The 10,678-nt window shown below is 42.5% G+C and overlaps 1 long non-coding RNA gene across 1 annotated transcript; it reads right to left on the bottom strand.

Annotated features, from left to right (window-relative positions):
- Positions 1 to 7,089: 7,089 nt before the first annotated feature.
- Positions 7,090 to 8,890, bottom strand: LOC120358155. Its single transcript, XR_005575103.1, has 4 exons — positions 7,875 to 8,890; positions 7,596 to 7,786; positions 7,458 to 7,498; positions 7,090 to 7,376 (listed from the first exon to the last, which is right to left on the bottom strand). It is a non-coding gene; the product is annotated as an uncharacterized LOC120358155 (long non-coding RNA).
- Positions 8,891 to 10,678: the final 1,788 nt, after the last annotated feature.

The following is a 10,678-nucleotide window of genomic DNA, read 5'->3' as shown; positions in this document are numbered from 1 at the left end:
CGAAACGCTGATATCGACGTTAGTTCAAGCAGAATCAACTATATGTCTCCGACTGAGTTTTAATTGATAATACCATTCAAGTAACATTGAATTATCGCAAAGTAGAAAATATCTTCTCGTTTGACGTAAGAAAATGCACATGCTACCGAGCAGTATTACTCGCGAAACGCGATATCTCGAAACACGTCATACTCGTAGCGCAAGAATACAACGTAAAAATAGAACCGGCGTACAAACCGATTGAACGCGAGTTCGTACGGTAAAATGCGCGCTCGCCGCGCGATTTATGGGCGGCGGCGCGATTTCGCTTTCCAGTCGGCGCGCGAAAACCGACGCGGCTGATCTGGATTCGTGTCGGGCGCGTATCGGGGGCTCGTCGCAACTCGACGCGGATAACTCTTGCCGAGGCCCCGGGGACAGGTATACGCAAGGCAAGGCAAGGCAAGGCAAGGCAAGGCACTCTCAGGATTCGTGGGCACGAACAATCCAACGTGGTGCGGGGTGCTGCGGTGCACTCTCCCGAGAGAGCTCAGCGTGGGAGTTAAAATCCACGCACGCATAAATTAGGCTCGTACGCGCGGGAGCGCGCGATAAGTTAAGCGGTTCACGTAGACACCGGTAATTATGGATGCGTTTAAGTCTCGGCGGTCCGGGTACCAAAATAAAATAATATACGTGAGCCGGCGTTTTTATTGCCGAATTAAGGGCGCTCCGCCGAGACGTAGCCCCCCCGTTGTCGCGGTCTTATCCGTTCTCGCATCTCCGTCTCCGACGAAGAGAGGACCAGATGTAACTTGGTCTCTCATCCGATGCAGGAATATTTAATAAAAGGCCACGTCGTAAAATAGTGCCCGTGTATCTTTCCGTTAAGCAGATCGGCGAGTGGAGGACGATTTTGCGTACGCTAAGAGCTCTTACGATCTAAATCGCTATAATCCGACGACTCTCACGACATATGTGTACTAATATTCAACGCGTGTAACATGTGTATGTACTTGGATCTGTCTTACTCAATTCTGTTTCGAATCAAACTGTTCAGAAAGGATACCGTTGTATCCTGTCGATAAAGCAAACGAGCTACGAAATTAAATAGCCCTTGACCAATATTGCTATCGATCGATTACCAATCTAAATTATTTATGGGGCTTCTACAAAGGGCTTTCTGTATTATAAAAATCAAATTATTTATTTTATTTATCTGTGTAATACAGCAATGTCAACGATTGCCAAGGCGAGATTCGCTTCTCGGCGTGAGCGAGCTTGGATACAGAGAGATTTTCCGAGAGTTTATTACCCTATTGTCTACCGTAGCGAAACGATTTAACTTAGTGATAGGCGCTTATCGTTCTAGCTACCGACTTCGTGACGTTAAAATTATCACCGGATTTCGCTAAACAACCAACCGTCGCGGCGGCGGCGGCGGCGGCGGCGGCGCGTCGATCGATCGGCCGAGAGAGAGACACACACAATCTTTTCGCAATTTCGCAACGCTACAACCGGACCGGACCGGACGGGACGTGGAATAACAATCGAAGTGTGCGTCCAAGAACGTGCGCGCACAGGCGACGTCACTACCGGCCATCGGCGATTTATCGCGATAAACCTCCGGAGACCCCCCTCGACCGGTCGCACCGCGCCGCGCCGCTTCACTCCGCTCCGCGTTCCTCCGGAGCGCGGTGAGTTCCTCCGGCATTGCAAAAGGAGATCGTCGATGCGCGGAGAGCGGCGCGACCGCAGCCGCGCGGCGGTTATTATAAAACAAAAGACGATGGTCGATGCCGATAATAAAGAAGGGGTACGCGCGCCGCGCCGATGCGTCTGCCCCGGTAGGAGCGAGAAGGATCGCGGTCGACGATATGGGAGCGGGACGGGGTCCGCGGGGAAAAGGGACCGGGACACCGGAGAGAGAGGCGATATCCGCGAAGGAGGCAGCGGGCGCGAAGGATGTGGTTCCACGCACCGCGATCGACTTAATTCGCGCGCTGCCCGACTCTTTTTCCACCGGTCGTTCTTCCCCCCATCTTCCCCCTTTCGTCTCCTTCGTCTCGTTGCGATGTCCTCTCCTTCAGCATTGCCCGCGGTTCCCTCCCGGCCTCCGCCGCGCCGCGCCACCCGGTCCCGTTCCCTCGTGGCTTTCTTATTTAGTACTCCTTTACGTGCTGTGCCTTCTCTACGTTCTCCCTTCTCCATCCCTCCTGCTCCTCCATCAACGCTGGCAGCCCGCTTACCGCCAATCATCATTTTCAATTCTCCGTGGTGCAGCGCCTCCGCCACCTTCTCTCTCTCTGCCCGTCCCGGGCATCGTCCTGTCCCTCTGCCACGTCTGCCTTTTGCCGTTTCTCTCTCTTTTTTCTTTTTTTTTCTTTTTTTTTTCTTTTTATTTAAGATGCGTGGCCCCGTAAAAAAACTTAGGAATATTATTTCCGAGACCGAGGAACGACTGCTGGCGGTTCCGGTTCGTGCTGCCGCCGCCACCGCCGCCGAGTCTTGGTCGTTAGTGCGTCGCGATTTGATGCGCAGACGGCTGGCCTCTTCGGTAAACGAACGTGTTAAGATCATCCTCGCTGTGGGGAACGTCAAAAACCTACACTGAGATGCGAGCGTCATTGCGATGCGAACGTTTGAAAAGGGCAAGCGTAAAGTGATAAGGTACCGGATGTAACGTGTGAACGAAAGGGAGAAATCTTATTGCAAATACATTTTTTTTTTAAATAACGTTTGCATTTTTAGAGATTTGCATGAAAGAGAAACGATTTTGCTAAAATATTAAAAAATTTTAATCTGCAAATATTTTTTGTCATTTCGGTAAAATAATTATGTACAACTTTTAAACGTGACGATAAGCTACAAAAAATTTTCTAGCAACCAGCTTGAGTGCTCCACATAATTATTTTGATGAGATTTGACATAAATTATTTTTAGATCTGTATCTAAACTTTTAGACATTACAACAAAATTGTTCTTTTTATGACGAAAATTATTATTGTTTGAACGCTCATATTCATTTAAATAATTATTATATAGTTATATTAATATTCTGTAAAATAAAAAAATAATATGTTATTATGTACACACGTCCTACACACTCGCTTTTTTTCACTTTTAAACGAATTTAACTGGTAAGGCTAAATAGATATCTGTATCGCTCAAGGTGATATGATTTGCGTTCTCGTAACTTCTTCTCGCGTGACATCATTCCGTCCGCAATGACAAAGAACGGTGATTTCTATTCATTAGTATTCAACGTCTTTCGTTTAATGGTATCAGTTGTTTCGGTATTACCGCTTCTTCCTCCGCGTTGTGTGCCCCTCTTTCCTGCCGGACGGAGAATTCCAATTTCTACTTACGTGCATTTTAACGATCCGGAGTCGTGCAGGATTGTCGTGCTACGTAAGGAGATTCCGTCAACCTAAGTGGAAACAAACGAACGTGTGTATGTACATGCACGCGAAATAGGAGGAGCCTGCTTGACAGAGGTGGAATCCGTGGGACGTTTAAGAGTATCTTCACGAGGGCATAGATCCGCCTTCCTCCGTATCGTTGCCCTTGCGAGCAGAGCGAGCGTCGTTGTATCGTCGCGTCGTATTTCGTACGGACCGTCGCAAATTGCGAGTATCGCTACCGAGCAAAAATGGTGATTGTAGGTGACAATTCGTATCTTTAGTGAATCCGAACTGAGCGAGCTCTTTCTTCTTGTTCTTAAGTTTTTTTTTTCTTTTTATAGATTGATTTGAATGTGCATATGGATAGAAATCGCTCTTGAGCGCGTAAGCAAAACAAAGAAGGGAATACGAATAAAAGTAAAACAGAACTTATGTTTTATTAATCAAAACTGCATTAAAGTAGAACAAGAAAAAAAAATCAAATTTAGAGAGTTTCAAGAATAAAAGTTATTAGAGCCCTAGAATACGGACACTCGATTGCCTATTGCAGAATGCATTCCAGTCGCTAGGTGGATTATTCTAAACAATTTTAAATCTTATCCTATAACAATTAAAAATTTTAAAAATTGCAATTGAGTTAAGCACGTAAGTGTATCATTATGTGTTCCTCGAGTGCTCACATTCAAATATGATAAGAAAGCACATTTAGGTGTTCTCAGATAGATCTGATACTTTCCAAGAAACTCTTGGATGATTGGTATCGTTCTCCTTTGAATTTTAGAACATATGCCTAAGATATGCCTCGTTTGATCTTTCGAAAGAAAATGGATTCTTTAATTCATAGACCAAAAAATCCAATTGTAACAACTTGAAATAATGTTTTTCAACTTGTTTTTTTTCTACCAAATTATATTTTTTAATTAGTTTTTCTATTACAAGAAAAGAATATTTAATAATTTAAAAAAGGAAATTAATGATAATTCTTGCACTTATCTTGGAAACTAAGCTTTCATATTTTTAGAATTGATATTTTGTATTGCATTGTTAATTTATTAAGTTTACAGAATTTTATATCTATTTTATTTGTTCTTGAAATTTTTCTTTGTATATTTTTGCATTCAAAATGAAAGTGATAATTTGTTAATGTTTTAGAGATATCGAAACAGAAATTTGTGAGTGTTCTAAAAATCTGTTAAAGCAGATCCATTCATCTCAAATTAGTTAAGTTTCTCTTTATTGTTAGTCAAATATATTCATCTCATTGAAGCTCGATGCGTTGATTTTTTTTCCGTTAATATTGAGACAGCATTGACCACACGTAAGTAGATTGCATACGAAGAAGGAATATCATGTTTCTTCGTCGCGTCCTCGAAAAAGGTTTCATATCACGATAAATCGTCGACGCCGCCGGTGACATTATTGATATAATGGTGAGCGTTTAAGAGCGCTTCTAACTCCTCGGCTCGGAGGGACCCACACCTCGCGTTGCGATCCTTCGCCGTACGCCGATTTCTCTGTACGATTGGACCCTTGTATCCAGTTCGCACTAGCGCGAGGACACGGAGTTACCCGGCCATTGGTGGAACCGGGTGACGATGGTGTTAAGCATCCGCTCTTTCTCTTTCCCGGCTGCTTCCCTCGTCTCCTCTTTCTTGCTCCACTATCTTCTCCTCTTTCCTTCTCTTTTCCTCCCTATTGGTACGGACTGTTAAGAGTAAGGTGCTTCAACCGTTGCGGACTGGTCGGTCGGATGGTTCGATGGTTGGCCGGTTGGTTGAACGACCTAGCCCGGATCCGCTGGCCGCGTCCATACCGATCGCCTCCTTCTGTCTCTTTCCTCGCCTTTCTGACCGGACCCATGCCCATAAATACGCTTTGCGTATATACAGCCGTCTCTTTTCGATACATTTTAACGCCCAGGCTCGTAATTCCAGCTGGACGCACGCAGAGCGCCCACCTTTTACACCCGGGAACGTGTCTCGTTGATGGCCAGCTTGCGAATCGCGCGTCGCGGTATCTTTCTGGCGTTGCGTTTAATCCCAAAAATATTAAACTCAGGTAACTACCTAGCACAGTACTTAATCATATCGAATAAACGTAATATGTGTAGGGTTAGGTGTTAAAAAAAAGAGTATACACATAGAACTTATATAGTACTAAATTTCAGTAAAAAAAAACAGAGTAAGCATGTCCAAATTCAACTCTTTTGGAATTAAAAACGATTTTTGTGTCAGAAAACTCGTGACTGATTCGGCCAAAAGCTGTGCGCAATTTAAAGTTTATCGGCACACACTAGTTTATTTAAAGTGTCAAAGTCCTCAGTATTATATAACAATATATTAATTCGTATCTTGTATCTTTTGATGGTCTTGCCTCATAAATACGTTGTAACGTCGTAATAGGCATGAAATATTCATGAATTCATCACGCTGTATCCGTAGTATTTCAACTGACTTAAATTTAAACATTTGATTATCATAAACCTTCGATTGGCACGTGCACATTATCGATGGAAGGATAATGCGGTTGTAACGCACGACGAGTCGTGTACTTGTCCGACGACAATGATATTCCATAATTGTGCTCACGCGGCGTGAAAACCGATTTAATTCGATAAGAATATTCAAGTGCAGCGATGAAAAGGCACTGTCGTTGACTCGGGCCGTGCATGAAAATAACGGAACTAACGATCGAGAGGCCCGTAGAGGGAAAAGGAGTGAGAGGGGCAGAAAGAGTGCCATTAATGGCCGTAGCTTCGAAGAAAAGGTTTCATAGAAACCATTGTACGATCGTCATACCAAGAGTCACCCTTGCCAACTCGTGCGTCTCTTTGTCTCTGGATTGGCGCTCACTCCATAACGCTAAATGCTTCAGCAGCGGGCATTCGAGAGCGAAGGGCGCACGCGACGTATAACAACGTTGTGTGACAATGCAGTCAAAACATTATTTTTTTATCCCCCTCCTCGAGTCAAGCTCGTTCTATGCAGCGGGTACAAACGGCGACAGGTACTTTCGTCGCCACTTGGACGTTTCGCCGCCGTATTTTTCGCGATTGACTCCATTGAACGTCTCTCGCGAGATCGGTGTTTCGAGAGTAAACAAATTGTAAAATAAACAACAATTGATGGATTACTGGCTCCATTAATCCTTCCTTCGTAGAAAGAACGCTTATCGAGTATCATCGTGAAGATATTATTTCTACCCGCTGAGAAATGTACAACGCGGCGAAATACGGCGAATATTTCGGGAAAATAAACACGCGATAGCGCGATGGACGTCAATTAATCTTGTCGTATGATTCGGACTGTGTCTTTTGTGACGCGATGAATACGAAGGAAGGAGAATCGTTCGAGTCATAAGTACAATGTTCCGTTGCATATGTCTGCACGTTTGAACAGAATACGTACCGCGCATCTGTCGCAATAGAAATAACAATAATTGTAGTTAATTTTTCCGCGCGCTATTATATGAATCGAGTAATATGAATAGGATCTAGGCCAATAAACGCAATTTGGGTGCACGGGTGCAATTTTAGTTCTGCGCTAGAATACAAAAGACTCTTTACGTGTATGGTTCTCTATAGAATTATTATATATTGAATTTTGTATATAATTTTAAAGATATGTAAAATGTATGATTATTTTATTACATAATAGGTAGCAGTAATTCTACAAGTTAACTCGGGAAATATAAAATTAACACGATATAATTTTTGTTATCTCTATTCGCATTTTTTATTTATATTATTCCTATTTACTTGATATTCGTCTAGTTTATACCTAGAACTATGTTGCGTTTGGTAATTTTCTAGATCGCAAATTGTGCTATATTATCGTTGATACGAAAGTACGAACCAGCAGCTGCAACGAGCCAAGTTACTCTGCTTTATAATAGACAATAACGATCACGATCAGATGGGCTTCATGTCGCTTCATCGACGTCTCTCTTATTGTTGGTCACTTCGAGGCCAGGGACGGCTTAAAATATTTCAAGCTAAAATTATTGAGAATTAATCGGAGAAAGTAACTAAATTAAGTCACGCTAATTTTATTTCGAACAGGCCTTCAATTTTACCTTGAACATTTTATGTCGGCAAATCGTTATTCCATGTTATTCTAAAAGGATTGAAAATGAGGTTTCAGCAAATTTATTTATGAAATTCTTTCTTATAAATTTAATATGTAAATTATTATTGAGTGGAAATATTTTTACGTTGGAATAATAAATGTTTCATTATATTGCGTCTCTCTCTCTCTCTCTCTCTCTCTCTCTCTCTCTCTCTCGAAGCATCTGCTTTAGAATTAATAACGGTAATTGTCGCTCATAATTCCGTAAAATATCACGTTAATTTATTGCGTCTGTCATGGCGCATTTTTAGAAGAGACAGCAGAGTCGTGATTCTCCTGTCCGACGTACGAATAGAAAGATACAGAATTAGCACAAAGCTGGCCGCTCGTGAAACATTGCAAAACCGAGATTAGTATGTCGCACCTGTCGCAGTGGCGAGAGAAGAAGCTCGCGTAGAAGAACAAAGTTCCGTCGCTCCGCGCTGCTCTTGATTGCTCTTCGCACTGTCCACGGTTGCCCAGTGATGAAACTGATGTTCTTGCGATGATAATATCGAATATTTGACGCCACGTATCAATCTTTCGCGAGTTATCCTTGTATGTGGGAATCATCTCGCACGACGTATCCATTTCCTTGGGCAAACTTCCAAATTGTCGCAAGTACTGTGAAATAAGCAAATCATTAGACCATTTAAACGTGATAACTGTCTAATAATGTAAGCCTTAATGTAATGTATGCGATGCCAATGTATGCGATGAATATTCTTATCTGGTATCATTGGTATCAGTAATTATCTCGTCAAAAGATTAAAAAGTCCTAGGATAGTTTTCAGAGTAGAGTCGCTCGTATTGGGGACTCGTGTTCGAGGGCTATCGCTGGTTCCGATTGATGGGCCCAGTTTCGCGGCGCAATTATTGCGATGGCACCGATCTTTGTCAATCTCGTCGACTACCCACTACGTTCCTGACGTAATTCCGCTACTGACTCTTTCTTTCTTTCCTCGTCTCTCTCGCATCGCGTCTCGTCGCAAGAGACTGACATCTCCGCCGCGTCGCTCTCCTCTCTCTCTCTCTCCCTATCTCTCGGTATCTTTTTCGCCGCCTTCACCCCTCGATGCCTCTCGCGCTTTGCTCTCGCTGATTGTATAATTGGGAGGCAACAACGAGCTACGTGCGTCACTCCGATGATTTAGCCTCCCCCTCGGCGTCGCCTCGCCCTCAGCCAACAGGCCCTCGGTCAATCACGTCGTAATTACTTTTAATGCTGGACGACTCGACTGACACAATATCTAACCCGTTGATGGCTCGTCCCTCTCGTCGTCTCTCTCTCTCTCTCTCTCTCTCTCTCTCTCTCACTCTTTCCATTCATCTCTCTCTTTTTCTATCTTTTTCTCTCTTTGTCTTTCTCTTCTTCCCTGCCGCCCAACCTTGTGTGCTCGTTGCTCTTCCTTTTTTATTCCTATCTCTTTTGCGCACCGTGGCCTAGCTGCCCGCTGCAGCATACTTCGCACGATCGGATTAATTGGTAATAGAGAGCGCGACGAGGACCAAGCCGGGCAAATATCGCGATTAATATTGATAGGGCCACTTTGCTGCTGCTACGACCGAGCGAGCGAGCAAAACACACTTGCCGTTGTCGGCGATACCTCGGATAGGTGCCAATTTTTTTCATAACCTAGAAAAAAAGTTATCCCATAGTTCGATATTAATTAAAGGCCGAGATGTAAAAATAAATCAAGTTCGCTTCTTCACTATTGCTATCACGAAAAAAAAAGAAGCTCGCTAAAACCCTTCCAGCTTTTAGTGAGTTTTCTTTAAACGGAGATATGACGAAAGTTTTGCAGCTATATATTGCTGACATACTTCAATCGTTATAAAACTAGAGAATTGTCCAAGATTAGACTAGTTCTTGCGAAACCCATTTTATTTTGTTTTGCTGGACATTTATAATCTAAATGCGTCTGCTCATGTATCGACCAACAAACTATTATTACACTGATTATATCTCTTGGCTTTAAATTCGAGGCATTGGCCTGGACTGTTATTGATTATTCTTTATAATAGAGTTCCAACAAAGTAAAGTTCAAATGAGTCTTAAAGTCACAATTAGCTATAACTATATAATGCATGTGTATTTTATGTAGGTTGCTGTGAATAATATATTTAATATTAAACGATGGATATATTTATTTAAAGCAGAGTTAATCTTATCTATTTGGATCTTTAATTTCTAATTTAATTTTTACTTTTAACATTTTGCATAATACATTTTGATACAATAATCTATAACTGTATCAAAACTTTTTCCAAAAAGTACATCTCTCTTCATCGTTTTATTACAATAATTATGACCTATAATAATAATCTGTAGCATATAATATTTTATGTAATAGGAGAGGGCAGGTAGATATTAAAATTATACACAATGATGAAACTATCATGAAATAGAATACAATAAAATGGTCGTATGATTTAACGATCTACATCGAGAAGTAATTGCCCGTACTCGAATGCTTCGTACAATTCAAGCCGCTTTTATTTGCATAATCGTCATTTCGACTGCTGCATAGCTTATGACTGCCGGCAAGCTCATCGACGATGTTGACAAAATTATGAGATCGAGCTTACGAATGTCCGCAGTCAAATAGGTCGCGATGGTTTGCGTAGCGTGACTGCAAACCCTCCATAAATTCCGCCGAATCGACGTCACGTTTGATGCTTTGTTCGAAGATTCTTATTAGAAATGCTAATTTGTCGCAAGTGAGTTTAACTTGTCCAATAGCGATGGAGCGTGATCGTGATCGCTCATGCCCGGCACAGAAAGATTCACGAATCAGTGAAAGTCGCCCATGTATATCACGGTTCCTCGTTAACTCGATAAAAAGAATGAAGGATAGGGGATGAATAAACAGAGGGATGAGGAAGATACTGTCATCGGCCAATTCGGTGCTCACGAGTAAAATCAGGGTACGAGACGAATCGTCGCCGTCGTCGTCGTCGTCATTGTCATCATCATCGTCGTCGTTGTTGTCGTCGGTACTGAAAAAGCGAGCGACTCGCCGTCGATGTCTCATCGCGTTTATTGGGATTATAAAGCGTGCAGAGGAAGGAGGGCAGGAAGGAGAGATTTGTTTGAATTATTCAAATTAGATACGAAATTGAATGCGTGCTCTGCTCGTGTGCAGGTAATGACGGCACTTGCATATAAATGGTAATTATTGTCATTAT

Source organism: Solenopsis invicta, chromosome 6 (assembly GCF_016802725.1).
Source record: "Solenopsis invicta isolate M01_SB chromosome 6, UNIL_Sinv_3.0, whole genome shotgun sequence".
Classification (NCBI taxonomy): domain Eukaryota; kingdom Metazoa; phylum Arthropoda; class Insecta; order Hymenoptera; family Formicidae; genus Solenopsis; species Solenopsis invicta.
Note: the sequence above shows the minus strand (reverse complement) of the source record. Positions and strands in the feature narration are given on the sequence as shown.